General features: G+C 39.2%; 1 long non-coding RNA gene across 1 annotated transcript; it reads right to left on the reverse strand.

Annotated features, from left to right (window-relative positions):
- Window positions 1-5,048: 5,048 nt before the first annotated feature.
- On the reverse strand, window positions 5,049-16,432 carry LOC130924293 (uncharacterized). The gene is made up of 3 exons (XR_009064853.1): window positions 16,337-16,432; window positions 15,863-16,102; window positions 5,049-7,198 (listed from the first exon to the last, which is right to left on the reverse strand). It is a non-coding gene; the product is annotated as an uncharacterized LOC130924293 (long non-coding RNA).
- Window positions 16,433-17,332: the final 900 nt, after the last annotated feature.

Genomic DNA, 17,332 nt, shown 5'->3' on the forward strand with positions numbered 1-17,332 from the left:
TCACACTCGGCTGTGAACTGTTCCAGCGAGAGCTGGAGGTCGCTGTTTGATGGAGCCAGAAGGACCACATCATCCGCAAAAAGCAGAGATGAGATCCTCCCACCACCGAACTCGACCCCCTCCACCACCCGGCTGCGCCTAGAAATTCTGTCCATGAAAGTCACGAACAGAACCGGTGACAAAGGGCAGCCCTGGCGGAGTCCAACTCTCACCGGGAACTGGTCCGATTTATTGCCGGCCACACGGACCAGACTCATACTCCTGTGGTAGAGGGACTGGATGGCCCCTAGCAGAGGGCCATCCACCCCATACTCCCGGAGTACCCCCCACAGGGTGCCCCTGGGGACACGGTCATAAGCCTTCTCCAAATCCACAAAACACATGTGGACTGAATTGGCGAACTCCCATGCCCCCTCAAGCACCCTCGCGAGGGTAAAGAGCTGGTCCGTGGTTCCACGGCCAGGACGAAAACCACATTGTTCCTCCTCGATCTGAGGTTCAACTATCGACCGGACCCTCCTTTTTATTATACACAGTGCCCTCCATAATTATTGGCACCCCTGAAAAAGATGTGTTTTTTAGCTTCTAATATATATATTTTTTAATTCAAATAATATGGGACCTTAATGGAAAAAGAGAAAAATCCAACCTTCAATACAAGTGCATTCATTCAGTGGGGAAGAAAATCCCACATAAAGAAAAAATTATTTGACATCAAATAATGTGTGTCACAATTATTAGCACCCCTGGTGTTAATACTTTGTACAACTCAATTTTTCCAACAAAACAAGGTCTGGGAACTGAGATGACCATGGGAGGAGCTTGATTTTGTGTCTGGTGAACCATTTCTGTGTAGATTTGGCCATATGTTTAGGGTCGCTGTCTTGCTGAAAGACCAAGTGACGACCTATCTTCAGCTTTCGGCCAGAGGGCAACAGATTTTGATTCAAAATGTCCTGGTATTTCAAAGCATTCATGATACCATGCAGCCTAACAAGGTTCCCAGGGCTTTTGGAAGCGAAACAGCCCCACAGCATCACTGACCCACCCCCATACTTCACAGTGGGTATGAGTTGCTTTTTAGCATGCGCATCTTTCATGGCACGCCAGACCCACTTAGAGTGTTTGTTGCCAAAAACCTCAATCTTGGTCTCAACTGACCAAAGCACACGGTCTCAGTTGAAGCCTGGGACCGTGTGTATTTTTGTGTGAGTTTAACACGACACTTGCCACGCTAATGCTAACGCTACAAGTTACATTTAGTGTGTGATGATCACTCAGCACAGAATACAGGCTAAAGCAACATTCTCTCCACCCAAGATAAGAAAACAAATGTTTTGTTTCAAAACAAGCAAGTCTGGAGACTGGAGCGGACACCATTTAGTGTGTGTGGAGAGCAGGGGAGGCACAGTGGGTCACATGAGTAACATGACCAAACACTGCTATGATGCAGGCTAACTACACATGCAATGAGAAGATGTCACACCTTGTGAACACATGACGCATTTTCTTCTCCTTCTCTTCTCATCAGACAAAAAACGTCTCCAAAGACACGTTTTTAGCTCTTCATCGTCACATCATTGTCATGAAAAATTGTTCGTCAACGAAATATTTTCATTGTCGTCATCATTGACGAAAAAACAATGACGAATAAGCACTAGAACTAGTTAAGCAGAAACTATGGTGCAGAGAATTTAATAGCGGACGAGGCACGGGCGTCGTAACGTCGAAATGTCATCAGTGGCATCGTTAGGCCTATTGTAAGGGGCTTTCAGCCCCCCTAAATTATTCTTAAGCTCCTCTTAATAATTTGGTGTTGTTTTAATAAAAAATAAATTTAAAAATTACAAAAAATGCTGACATATTCATTATGAAGTTGCCAGAATATTTAACTCAATAATCATATAACCTGTCATTATTAACCTAAATATGATCAAAAATCTGTCAGTTTACCCTCTCTTCATAAAGTAAGGTAGCGAGCCCCTTCAGTGCTTCACTGTCAAATCCATTCCACTTGTTCATACAGAAAACGCCCACATCACTAATAATCCAGTCCACGTTTTCTCTGTATACAGTTCGCAGTTCGTACCAGCGCTGTGTGTGTTTGTACCTCTGCCGCACACACACAGGAGCAGAGCATGAATAGATGGATGAAAGGTGGTTTTTCAATAATGTGAGGATTTATCACTGCTGATTGTAAAAGTTAGCTCCAGCCCCCCAGCTAACAGTAGAAAGTCCCATGTAATTAATAAACTAAATGCTCCATGTTTGGCAAACCTGGTTTACACACTACAGATTATCTCTGCACGTTTTACCTTTGTTGTTTTGCGGTCTGAAGTTACATCCCAGGTATAAAATAACGCTGTTACTTAGCTGCTGCTAGCTAGTTAGTCTGAAATGTGAAGGTCCTAGTAGTTTTCATGACTATTTACATTGTAAATTCTTACTGAATGTAATATATTGTAACTAGGGTTTTTCCGATCATGTTTTTTTGCTCCCGATCCGATCCTGATCGTTTTAGTTTGAGTATCTAGTTTTGAGTACCGATTTTTCCCGATCCGATTGCTTTTTTTTTTTTGCTCCCGATTCAATTCCAATCATTCCCGATAATTTTTCCCGATCATATACATTTTGCCAATGCATTAAGAAAAAAATGAATAAAACTCGGACGAATATATTCATTCATCATACAGTACATAAGTACAGTATTTGTTTATTAGGACAATAAATCCTCAAGATGGCATTTACATTATTAACATTCTTTCTGTGAGAGGGATCCACGGATAGAAAGACTTGTGACTTTGTATATTGTGACTAAATATTGCCATATAGTGTATTTGTTGAGCTTTCAGTAAATGATACTGTAGCCATGCCCAAATGCATGATGGGAAGTGGAACCATGACTGTGCGTAGTGCTACCAATTGATATATCTTCTCTGCGTTGGAAAATAACTAGGGCTGTCAAACGATTAAAATTTTTAATTGTTAATTACAGCTTAAAAATTATTTAATCGTAATTAATCGCAATTAATCGCAATTCAAACCATCTATAAAATATACCATATTTTTCTGTAAATTATTGTTGGAATGGAAAGATAAGACAAGATGGATATATACATTCAACATACGGTACATAAGGACTGTATTTGTTTATTATAACAATAAATCAACAAGATGGCATTAACATTCTTAACATTCTGTTAAAGTGATCCATGGATAGAAAGACTTGCAGTTCTTAAAAGATGAATATTAGTACAAGTTATAGAAATGTTATATTAAAATGCCTCTTAATGTTTTCGTTTTAATAAAATTTGTAAAATTTTCAATCAACAATTAAACTAGTAGCCCTATTCTGTCCTCAATGTGTGTGAGTACACAAATTGACAGATAGCGAACATAAGTTCCAAAAAGAAATCAGACGGTGTGGCAAAGTTGCATGGGCTTTACTGAAGTCATCTCTTTTTGACAGGAGCACGTTTCTTGTATTTTTGTAAAACTGAAAATAACAAGGCAATGTGTCAATAACTTGCATAAATCACAAAATAACATAAAATGTACACACACGTGTCCATTTGAGCAGTAGCACTAGCCAATTAGCTCACAAGCTTTTAACAATGTAACTGCATTTCACCATATATGTGAACAAATTCAAATACACGTCATCAATAACTATCTAATGCTCATGAATATAAACAAAGGAGGAATATAACTCACAAGCGGTGCATGTATTAGACACAAACAGTGTGATGGGGCTATGAGAACTGCCACTGAATACTGGATGCGGACGTTAGCTGGTCTGAATAGCACTGTCTATTAGTGTGAGTTCGCGTCGACATATAATCACGTCAGAAAAGCGCGCCGAAACCCAAATAATCAGAAGCACTGAATCGCCAGCACAGGGCAACATTACGCCACATAACATATGCAAGTCACACCCAAACGCCAGCAGAGGGCGGAAAAACTCCATAAAACACAATTAACAAGTTGGCCTTTCACTGTACTGACATTTAAATCTGTCTGAGCGGGCTTAGTGCGTTAATTGCGTCAAATATTTTAACGTGATTAATTTAAAAAATTAATTAACGCCCGTTAACGCGCTAATTTTGACAGCCCTAAAAATAACATAAGGTGTTAAGAAAAAGATCAATTGCTACCCTGCTTCCCCACATTGCTTCCCATGATATTTCTAATCGTAGGGAGAGGGATTGTAAGGCTTTAGCCAATTAAAAAAAGGCTCCAAAGGCTGCCAAAATTCACTCTACTCATTTTACGCTGCCTTTTATCTCTCTATATAGGTAAAACGGCGCCAGACTGAGCGCGACAATGCGTGAGTGGGTCGTGCAGCGCATGCATTAATTGCTATCGGGATAAATTTGATAACCCTACCTTAAACCTAAACTAAAGACTGATGAGTGTAACATATTATGTCTGTAACGTTAAATACAATTAGAAAACGATTTCATATAAAAATATATATTAAAAAAAAAGGCATGGCCGATATTTTTTTGCTGATACCGATACTTTGAAAATGACGTGATCGGACACGATCGATTGGGACATCTCTAATTTTAAGGGTTAATTGGTGGAATTTATTGGTTTATCAATGGGGTTGGGACCTTCATTTGTGTTCAATTGAATAAGGTGTGTCCAAACTTTTGACCTGTGCTGTATGTATAATGTTTGGATGTATGTGTGTGTGCATGTGCGCGAGATGGAAAATAGCCCAACCCAGATTTTACTTAAATTCAAGTAATTGGTAGCATTTTAAGGGTCTGAAAACACGGTCATTATTGTTACGTATGTGCCCAAAATGTAATCTTTGCGACTTTCAAATATTTGGGAACAAACAATTACTGTGTTGTGAGCGAAGGTCATGGCATATATATATGCATATATATATATCTATAATTATATATGGCAGAAAACACTTGGGTGACTTGAAGTTCTGCTCTGAGACCCCCATTTTGACCAACTTTCAAAATTGTCCGATACGCATGTGTGATGCATCATTGGAAGGCTTAAAATCTCAATTTTCTGGGGGAAGAAACATTTTGAACAGGTGGGTGTTTTTTTTTCTGTACAAAAAAAAAAAAAATTTAAACAGCAAAACCCTAATTGGAGGCGAGAGCACGCGAGAGCAGAATTAAAGACACCACGAATTTAACGAGATATTATCGCGTACTTTGCTTGTTTCGATCCAAAAACTCCATGTAGCATGTATCACCAAGTGTCAAGACACAGCTGTGAATGGCCACAGCTGGATTTTTTTTTTTTTTTTTTTTTAATGGGTGACACATAGTGATATAACAAGGGTCGTGATGCAGAAATCGCAGACAACAAGGAGTGGTTGAGATGTTTTTTTTTTTCTTTCCCAATTTTTCTTCGTTTGAATTGATTATTTATCATCTAACATATCAGGGAAAATACCATATGACATCAACAACAAAATATACAATTAGGCGATAGTTATGAGGTAGATATCTGTGATTTATTTTACAGACGCCAAATTTTTCATTGTGACATAATTTGTTTAAAAGTTTAAAATATGCGAGTGAATAATTTCTTAAAGTGTTTTTTTTTTATTTTTTATTTTTTAACTAAATATTAGACATCAATTATTGATTCCAAGCAGTAAATGACAGACATTTTTAATAAAAATTATAATTACTTACCTTCTTTTTATGGCTAGGTTGAAACAAAAGCGGTTGCGCGACGTCTGTAAACGGGGGTTTTCAGGGTAAAAGGGACAAATAAAAAATAGTTCGGGGGCTTAATGCGCCATGAATCTGCTATGGCAGCATATAGACATTTTGTTCTATCAAACACAACAGTTTTTTGGGCTTAAAATACTGCAGTTTCTTTTAAAGAGGAGTGCAAGAGCAGAAACTGCTTTTTCAGTCCTGTCTGTGTTTTCCGCCATATATACTATATGGCGGAAAACACTCAGGTGACTTTAAGTTCCGCTCTGAGACCCCCAATTTTGCCAAATTTCAAAATTGTCGGATATGCACGTGTGATACATCATTGGAAAGCTTTAAATCTCAATTTTCTGGGTGAAGAAATTTTTTGAATAGGATGGCATTTAAAAAAATAATAAAAATAAAAATTAAATAGCAAAACCCTAACTGGAGGTGAGATCACGCGAGAGCAGAATTACAGACGCCATGACTTTAACAAGATATTATCGCGTACTTACCTTGTTTTGATCCAAAAATTCCATGTGGCATGTATCACCGAGTGTCAACACACAGCTGTGAATGGCCACAGCCGGATTTTGGGGGGGATTTCATTGGTGAAACACGGTAATATAACAAGGGTCGTGATGCAGAAATCGCAGACATCAAGGAGTGGTCGAGATGTTATTTTTCATATATTTACCCTTTTAAACGTTTATTTATTTATTTATTTATTTATTTTTCTCTCAATTTTTCTTTGTTTGGATCTTTTATCATCTAACACATGAAGGAAAATGCGACAGTAACAAAACAAATACAATTAAGCGATAGTTATGAGGTAGATAAGGTACGTGACTTATTTACAGACACCATTTTTTTTTTCATTGTGACGTAATTTGTTTGAAAGTTTAAAATATGCAAGTGAATTTTTTTTTACGAATTATTAGACGTCAATTGATGATTCTATTCTAAAAATGACAGACATTTTGAATAATAAATATAATTACTTCCCTTCTTTTTATGGCTGAGTTGAAACAAAAGCGGTTGCACGACGTCTGTAAGCTGGGTTCCGGGGTAAAACGGACAAATTAAAAATAGCTCGAGGGCTTAATGCGCCAAGAATCTGCTATGGCAGCATATAGACATATTGTTCTATCAAACACAACTGTTCTTTTGGCTTAAACTAGAAACTGCTTTTTCAGTCTTGTTTGTGTTTTGCGCCTTAGGCAAATATTGTAATCAAAATCTCATCGTATCTGCATGAAATTGGTGATTGAGACCCCTAGTGGACAATCATATCAAAGTTATCCATCCAAGTGCTGGTGTCTACCCAGCTCACTTTAGTGTACACCCCAACTGTTTGCCAGCCAATCTCAGTATATCAAAATGGAACCTTGAAAGTCATTTAGATTGGAATTGTAACACAGAGCGAAGCACTTATCAGTTCAGTAGCGAGGCACAGGAGGCAGAGAACAGTGCAAGAGGGCTTATCTGCTCGCGCATACTCCACCTTGCGGCTTCACCTGTAGGGACGAGAAAACAGGAATGAGACATTTCCCTCGACAGGATGAAGGAGTATGGTGGCAAAGATTTTTGTGTATTTTTTTGTTGCTGCTCGCTATTGATTTCCAGCAAGATGCTGTGCAGGTGGAAAGGATTGGCAGCAAAAGTGTTTTCTTTACACAAGTTCCTGTGGGAACGCCTGAGTCAACAAGTCGGCCCCCGTTTCCCCACAACTCATGAGCCCCAACCTCTTCAAACAAAAATCATCCCACAGGACCCCCTGCAGCCCCCTGTTTGCGTTAAATGCCAAACCCTCCAAAACACATTTTTTTTCCTGAAGGCAACAGCATCGTGGGACGAAAAAGCAAGTGGGTTGCCCTTTTTGTGCTACGAACTCAACTGCAGCTTGAAAATGAAAACAAATGGGTTGCAAAGCACAAGATGGAGGCACCATAGACGTTTGGACACTCACAGTTCTGATGGGGTTTTTTTTTCTTTCTTTTTTTTTATTGTTTTCATGCTCATCTTGAGAGCAGGGATAATCATATTTTTTTTCTTTTTTTTTTCTTTTTTTTAATGCATTTATTATAATTACCAATAGTTGCTTTTCATTTTATAATTTACAGTAAATAAACACTATTAAATATGAAATTGTGTTGTTTATTTTTTTAACATGCTAGATACATTACTCAAATGTTTTTTTTTTTTAATCAAAGGAAAAGGTAATTTATTACGATGGAGGATTAGGGCCAAGTAAAGGAGAAGACAAAAAACGTACTAAGAGAATAAAGTCGTACAATGTGTACATGTACATCAGCTGGGAGCTACAAATAAGCATCAATATAAAACCATCAATTGATCATAATTTGATGAAGATGAGCCAAAAGATAAGGGATTTCCTTATTTACAGTGGTATGAAAAAGTATCTGAACCTTTTGGAATTTCTCACATTTCTGCATAAAATCACCATCAAATGTGAGCTGATCTTTGTCAGAATCACACAGATGAAAAAACAGTGTCTGCTTTAATTAAAACCACCTAAACATTTATTGGTTTTGATTAGGGCTGTCAAACGATTAAAATTTTTAATCGAGTTAATTACAGCTTAAAAATTAATTAATCGTAATTAATCGCAATTAATCGCAATTCAAACCATCTATAAAATATGCCATATTTTTCTGTAAATTATTGTTGGAATGGCAAGATAAGACAAGATGGACATATACATTCAACATACGGTACATAAGGACTGTATTTGTTTATTATAACAATAAATCAACAAGATGGCATTAACATTATTAACATTCTGTTAAAGTGATCCATGGATAAAATGTTATATTAAAACGCCTCTTAAAGTTTTCGTTTTAATAAAATTTGTAAAATTTTCAATCAAGAAATAAACTAGTAGCCCTATTCTGTCCTCAATGTGTGTGAGAACACAAATTGACAGATAGCGAACATAAGTTCCAAAAAGAAATCAGACGGTGTGGCAAAGTTGCATGGGCTTTACTGAAGTCATCTCTTTTTAACAGGAGCACGTTTCTTGTATTTTTGTAAAACTGAAAATAACAAGGCAATGTGTCAATAACTTGCATAAATCACAAAATAACATAAAATGTACACACACGTGTCCATTTGAGCAGTAGCACTAGCCAATTAGCTCACAAGCATCTAACAATGTAACTGCATTTCACCATATCTGTGAACAAATTCAAATACACATCATCAATAACTATCTAATGCTCATGAATATAAACAAAGGAGGAATATAACTCACAAGCGATGCATGTATTAGACACAAACAGTGTGATGGGGCTATGAGAACTGCCACTGAATACTGGATGCGGACGTTAGCTGGTCTGAATTAGTGTTGTATCGGTCGCGAACGATTCGTTCTTTTTGAACGAATTGTTTGGGTGAACGAGACCGAACTAATCACCATCTGCACTGATTCGTTCTATGAAGTTGGTGGCGCTTGTTCGCTGCGTGGGAGGGCGTTGAGCAAGCGGCAGCGTCTTCTGACATCGCACACGACCAATCAGACGCCAGCCTCATCGCGGGCAGGGGAGGGAGCGGAAACAGAATCATGGCGTATGTCACTCATTTCCACGTGTGGCCAATAAGCAGCCAGCGTGCAGGCAGGGGGGAAAGACTGAGTTTTGTCACTTCCCGTTCAGTGATTCGGTCCTCCGGTTCCTGACCTAGCTTGCTGCTAACTTGACTTTCCAGTAATGACTATGCGGTGAACGAGTCATAAAATGAAAGGAAACGACTTTGTCACATATTTGTTAACGTGGAGCCTATCAAATGCTGCTCAAAAAGACAAAAACACCACACAAATCTAGCGAGCATGGTTTAGTGTTCTACTTTTCTCAACAGACTCGGGACTGTGCCTATGACGATATACTATCAAATTTACAGTAATTTAAAACACGCGTAGCTACGAGGCAAGCAAAACCTGAGCTGCGGTCGCGTGACGGCAGTGAAGCGGGCAGAGAACTGTCACTATATGGAGGCTTCATGGTAGCGATATGTACCTCATATGTGCACAGAAAAAAAATAATATTTAGTATGATCACCATAATACTGATTTGCAATGAAACTGTATATACATGTCAATTTTTTCCGAGTGTTTTTTTTTTTTTCGTGTCAGAGGGTGTCGGTTGGTTTGACAAATTATGTCAATCCGTCCATCATGTGCTACTCAAGCGCCCCAAAAACAAAGCGCGCGGACACGGGAGATGTCGCAATATGTCTACATTTTTCTTAACAGACTAATGAGAGTAGAAAGGCGAAATCATAAAGCAAACAATTATTTCTCGTCAGCATTTGACGATCTGAGATGCGGGGACGACAGGGGAGCTGACCGGATTATTTTATTTATTAATACCAGTGCAAAAATTCAAAACGATCATTTTAATAATAAAAAACAAAAATACAACAGAGCGAGAGGTTAATATGATGTGTTGGCCGTTCCATAATTAGAAATTAAACTTTCGATTTATTTTTATTTTCGTGACAGCAGGCATGCCGCATTGGCTGTTAGCAGCAGCATTGTATATGTGAGCAAGATCATGCTAAAGAAAGTCCGTGCGCCCCCGACCCCAAACCCCGACTTCCCCCTCAAAAGGAAAATGTTTAACCGTGTCCTAATTCGAAATGCAAGCACGAGCCATGACTTTGAGCCCATAGAACTAGGACAGACGACGCGGAAGTTCACCCTCGCTTTTGCAGCAGCGGGAGGGAGACGAGGCTGTCTCTGAGAGCAGAATGATATCGCCTGTCACTCATTTCTGAAACTACGACGAGTGGTCAATGTGCAAGAGAGGGAGGGACCAAGCAATGTCACTTCCCGTTCAGTTATACTGCGAAGCGGTCTTTGGTGATTCGTTCGGCAACGTCACTTCCCGTTCACTAACCGAACGATTCATTTGGGTGGGGAGGGAGATGAGGGGGGCGAACGATTCGTTGAACGATTCGTTTGAACGAATCGTTTTACTGAACGAACCGGAATGGATTCGTTTACTCAAGTGAACGACAGATCCCGTCACTAGTCTGAATAGGACTGTCTATTAGTGTGAGTTCACGTCGACATATAATCACGTCAGAAAAGCGCGCCGAAACCCAAATAATCCGCTGCACTGAATCGCCAGCAGAGGGCGACATTACGCCACATAACATATGCAAGTCACACCCAAGCGCCAGCAGAGGGCGGAAAAACTCCATAAAACACAATTAACAAGTTGGCCTTTCACTGTACTGACATTTAAATCTGTCTGAGCGGGCATAGTGCGTTAATTGCGTCAAATATTTTAACGGGATTAATTTAAAAAATTAATTAACGCCCGTTAACGCGATAATTTTGACAGCCCTAGTTTTGATATTTTAATGAGAATAGTATGCGAGCAGTGACAGAAAGGGGGAAAAAAATAACTGAACTTTCACATTTAATTAGGGTTGTTACGATCATGCTTTTTTGCTCCCGATCCGATCCCAATCGTTTTAGTTTGAGTATCTGCCGATCCCAATATTTCCCGATCCGATTGCTTTTTTTTTTTTTTGCTCCCGATTCAATTCCAATCATTCCCGATAATTTTTCCCGATCATATACATTTTGGCAATGCATTAAGAAAAAAATGAATAAAACTCGGACGAATATATACATTCAACATACAGTACATAAGTACTGTATTTGTTTATTATGACAATAAATCCTCAAGATGGCATTTACATTATTAACATTCTTTCTGTGAGAGGGATCCACGGATAGAAAGACTTGTAATTCTTAAAGGATAAATGTGACTTTGTATATTGTGACTAAATATTGCAATTTAGTGTATTTGTTGAGCTTTCAGTAAATGATACTGTAGCCATTTAACTGTTCTGCCCAAATGCATGATGGGAAGTGCTATCCACGGATAGAAAGACTTGTGACTTTGTATATTGAGACTAAATATTGCCATCTAGTGTATTTGTTGAGCTTTCAGTAAATGATACTGAAGGCCATGCCCAAATGCATGATGGGAAGTGGAACCATGACTGTGCGTAGTGCTACCAATTGATATATCTTCTCTGCGTTGGGAAATAACATAAGGTGTTAAGAAAAAGATCAATTGCTACCTTGCATCCCCACATTGCTTCCTATTATATTTTTTATCATAGGGTGAGGGATTGTAAGGCTTTAGCTAATTAAAATAAGGCTCCAAAGGCTGCCAAAATTCACTCTACTCATCTTACACTGCCTTTTTAGCTCTCTATATAGGCTAAACGGCGCCATTACAGATGGAGCGCAACAATGCGTGAGTAGGTCGTGCAGCGCATGCATTAATTGCGTTAAATATTTTAACATGATATTTTTTTTAAAAATTAATTACTGCCGTTATTGGGATATATTTGATAACCCTACCTTAAGCCTGGACTAAAGACTCTGGATAGGTGTAACATATTATGTCTGTAACGTTAAATACAATTAGAAAACAATTTAATTAAAAAAAAAAAAAATATATATATATATATATATATATATATATATATATATATATTTAAAAAAGGCATGGCCGATATTTTTTTGCCGATTCCGATACTTTGAAAATGACGTGATCAGTCGGGACATCTCTACATTTAATCATTGTCGCCCCCCCTTTGGCAGCAATAACTTCAACCAGATGCTTTCTGTAGCTGCAGATCAGTCTGGCACATCGATCAGAACTAATCTTGACCCATTCTTCTCTACAAAACTGCTGTAGTTCAGTCAGATTCCTGGGCTGTCTGGCATGAATCGCTGTCTTTAGCATCTCAATGGGGTTCAAGTCTGGACTTTTACTTGGCCACTTCTGTGTTTTGAATCATTGTCTTGTTGCGGCATCCATCCTTTTTTTTTTAGCTTCAACTGTCTGACAGACGGCCCCAGGTTTTCCTGCAAAACACCCTGATAAACTTTTGAATTCATTCTTCCATTAATGATTGCATGTTTTCCAGGCTCTGAGGTAGCAAAACAGCCCCGAATCATGATGCTCCCTCCACCATGCTTCACGGTGGGGATGAAGTTTCTGTGAGAAATTCCAAAAGGTTCGGATACTTTTTCATACCACTGTATGAACCAGATTATAAAATGTAGATTCAGGATATGTACGATATTATTCAAATTTGCTATTACGTCACGTCGTAAAGCTACTACGTAGCTGGGAGCTACGACGAACTGTTGGTAGCCTATAAATACTTGTCTTGATAATGATTTGATGTAGATGAGCCACAATGTGAAGGATTTCCTTTTCCTCATTTGTGAAACTGATTCTAAAACAATAGGTGTTTTCAATATCGTGGATTTTAATTGAGGGAAGTGTTACGTAAAGTAAGTAGCAGTTTATTCAGCTACTTTTCATGGTAACAGTCTTTTTTTTCGTAGTACCGTATTGGCCTGAACTTTTTCCTGTGAGGGCCACATAACTTTTCCCTTCTCTGATGAGGCCCTGGGGTCAGTTTGTAACAGAAAAAGTGTGACGATTGCAGGAGTGCCTAAATGTAAAAATGTATTGTTTTTCAGAAAGCCACAATCAAATAACCCTTTCTGGATTCTTCACGGAACAAAAGTAAATAAAATTAAAAAATTATAATATAATATAATGTAATATAATATAATAATAAATAACAAGAAATAACAAGAAATAACACTATTAATTAAATAGATAGATAATAATCAAATAACCCTCTCTGGGTTCGTCACAGAAAAAAGCCAGGAAAAAAATAACACTATTGAGAAAAAAATAATAATAATAAAAATCAAAATGCTCTCCGGTATTGTTCAGGGGCCTGACCAAATGTAGACCCGCGGGCCGTAGTTTGGGGACCGCTGATTTAAAGCAGTAATGTGAAGTAATTTCTTCACATGCCAAATAGGGTCACAAGTAAAGTAATTAAACATTGTCCAACAAATAAAGCATGAAAAAATCATTTATATGTTGTATATTTGACAAAATAATCGCGTTTCCGAAGTTCGAGCCTGAAAGGGGACGAACCCGGAAGTGATACGTCACACCGGGAACGCGATGGCACCTCCATACATACGGCCGCCATACAAAGCCCTTCAAACAATGATTCAAACAGCGATATAAGCGATAGATCATGCGCAAGGGAGGAGATCCAAGTTTTTGAAGAGTTGGAGGAAGAAGAGGAGCTTGGAATTTTATGTTGGATCTCACATGTATTAGTCAGACGCTAATCAGGATGCAAACAATGTGCCTAGACTACCTGACATGGAATGGATCCAAGACCCATCAAGATTACAACATTGGTAAGATATAGGCTGTTATTATTTTCATGATTTGAAGATGCAGGCATTTGCACATAATTTTATGTTTTTGTCTATCTGATGACATTGTTAAAAAAAAAAAAAAATCAGACTTCATGTTCATTTTGGCAGATCCGGCAGCTCTCGTGCATAAAAAAATAATAATATAAAAACGTTGGGGGGAAAGAAGGAGATGAGTCGTTGTTATATCTTGACCGAGTGACCCACACGACACCTTTATTGGCTTTTACAACTTTACTCAACGTCTTGCCAAGTGACTGAACAACAACTTTTCTTTTAGTCAAGGAGTAAGGCACAAACAATAACACATCTAAATGACATGCGTACCCTCTACTGGTGAACTCCCGTATTACAACTAAATAATATCCACTATATCACAGTCGTTGATGGCTTTCTCCACTTTATTTTGGCAACAATAAGAAAACAAAGTGGCGTCTAATGGCGTGAGGAAATGTAGTTTTTTTCACACAAGCGAACAGATTCCAAAGCACCACTTCAGTGTTGTCCCGAGACTACATTTCCCATGATTCACTGCGTGACCTGCGCGCTCGCTGATTCGCTGCCAGCAGACATTACAAGCAACACGTGTCACCTGTCAGCGGCTCCCGCGAAGCGGCGAAACACAAACTAGAAGGCTATCAAGCGATCACCGTGAAAGAAACGGCGAACCGTACAAATGCAGCGCAATGCTTGAAGCATGAAGGTGGAAATACATAATACAAATACAAATTCACAGGCGGTGTGTGTCTCTTACTGCAACGTGACCGTGAATTACCGCGACGCCGACCCGTTTATGTGCACATCCACACCCCTTTCCCGATTGACAGTGGATTAACCCTTTCGGACAAGATCGTAGATGACGCACAATTTAAACACGCTTAACCTAGCGAACGCAACAACAACTATGATCGGGGATTGCCACGAGTTAACTTTAGGCTAACGTCGCTAGCTTATACTGTTCATTCCACAACAGTTGGCAGCTCTGCTTTGACAAAGTCATCAGTCATCTATCCAAAAATCACACTTACTTTTTGGCAAATCCTTGATCATAAGCAGACCGGTTAAGGAAGCAGGCATCTTCGAAGTGTTTGCAACAGAGAACGCTACTCGATGATGGCGTGAAATTCATTCGCTTCGTGCGAACGAAAGATGTCCATTTACGTGCCCTCCTATCCTTTGGCCACTCATACAACTTTTCGTTTGAGTGAGAACAAAACACCGCCGTGGCATCTTACCGAGAAGCAATGCAACAAACAATACTGTTCTATGGCGGACTTCCCTCGCACTTCCCGGTGTGACGTAATTTCTGAAGATTTCCGAAGATTGCCGAAGAAAAGCATTTTCGTTGTCAAGGGCGTTGCTATGGGTTAAACAAAGAATCTGGAAGGGTTGCGTTAAAAAAAAATAATGAAAATATGCTTATAACTGTTTAGCCATTGATATTATTCAAAAACATGGTTGGCCAATCTTACTTCACATTACAGCTTTAAGGACTTTTTGGATAGTTATTTTTTTAAAGGATTAATTCCAACTTGTAACGTGTAAATTCGGGTTACGTCGCCAGCGTAGGAATGGAACTCGTTTGTAACCCGCGGACTACCTGAATATTCATTGCTTCTTTTTATTGTTGATTATTAATATATATCGGTATAAAAGATTGTGAATTGCATTTTTCTGTTGTGTTTTTTATGTTAACAAACAGTCAAGTGTATGACATGCAAAGATTTGTTGTTTGTCCACCCTAAATTGTGTTGCCTCCCAGTCTAAATGCATTAGACATCTAGCGCAACCAATGAGTTAAATGGGTGCCCTGCAAATGTTTAAAGAAAAAAAAAAGATAATTTGTGTATGAAAGAGTTAAACTAACAGAATTCACCTCAGAATTGCATCTTTGAAGCTGTCTTTTTCAACCAATCAATTTGGGGCCATCCCACAGGCGACGCTCCGATTAGCACAATGGGGATTAGCCCACCCAGACTCTGCTCATCCTTCCACATGCAGGGGGGGGGAGAGGGCAGGTTCAGAAAGGAGGATGCGCTGACATTACCATTTACCCGGTACTGTGAGGCGTGGGTGCTGGGAAATAGCTGCAACGGCAGATTTCCATGTTGTGAACCTGCTTGAGAGGGAGAAAAAAAGAGAGAGTAAGAGAAAAATGTTTGATTAGCATGGCTGTCGTGAGCAATAATGATTAGCTGACTTTTCTGATCTTTTTAGATTATGCGTTGCACATTTAAGTCATGTAAATACATTTTATATGATATAATGCAGGCTGGCATATTGAGGTATATAGAAGCAAAGAGAAAATGTCCAGCAACAGCAAAAAGGAAACTGAGATTGTTCATTTCACCACATTGGATGACTGTGACAGCACATGGAGTAGGCCTGGCCAGGAAGGAGCTTAGGACGCCAAGGTTTCCAACCAAATTTCCCCAAAAGAAAGTAGCTGAAATGCGGCACAAGAAGTAACAAGATAAACAACAAATTAAGGCTAGGTTCATACCGCAGGTCTTAATGCACAATTATGATTTATTGTCATATCTATCTTTTTTTGGCGTGCCCATTCAGACTGCCTTTTTCCATTGAGCCTGTTCAAGTATGACGCATGCGCACAAATTAGCAGTCCACAATGCGCTGAGCAAACTGACCCGCATGCGCAGAAGCATCAAAACAAATAACTACACATGGTGAGCACACAAATATACGAACAGTTTGCCCTGACTCTCGACCATGTAGGGCAATCTTGAAATGTTGCTCATTTGGAGCAGAGAGAAAACCGAGCATTCTCAGGCTTAGCCGCGTTCAAGCTAGGTGCTAATGCTAATGCACAGCTGCACTGCTACCATAGCGCCCAGTCTCTCACTCTTTGCTGACGTCATTCCTGCATGAATTCCGATTTGGGGGACTTAACAGTTCAGACAGCAGCCACATTCTGAAAAAATGTGGACCAGATCGGATTCTAATCATATACGAAAGTGACCTAGGTCAGATTTGAAATGGTCTACTTTTATGCGACTTTTCCCGTTCAGACCGTCAAGTTACCGGTAATGCCTCACGCGAGTCGGAAAAACACGAAAAAATCTGATTCGTGCATTAAGACCTGCGGTATGAACCTAGCCTAAATGTCTTTAAAAGCGCAACTTACGTATGTTCTCATAAATCAAAACACTTTCTTCCAGGTCTTTTTGTCAATCACCTTCCGCGCCTCTCTTCTCAGACTCTGGTCTACTTCTCCTCCAGGCCGCCTGCAATTAAGTGGCTTAAGCAGCCACACCTGGAGGAGTTGTGCGGCATGCTGGGAAGGGTAGTGTTTGGGCTGGTGGCCATTTTGACTGGATTCCTCATC

This window comes from Corythoichthys intestinalis, chromosome 11, assembly GCF_030265065.1.
Source record: "Corythoichthys intestinalis isolate RoL2023-P3 chromosome 11, ASM3026506v1, whole genome shotgun sequence".
NCBI classification, from domain to species: domain Eukaryota; kingdom Metazoa; phylum Chordata; class Actinopteri; order Syngnathiformes; family Syngnathidae; genus Corythoichthys; species Corythoichthys intestinalis.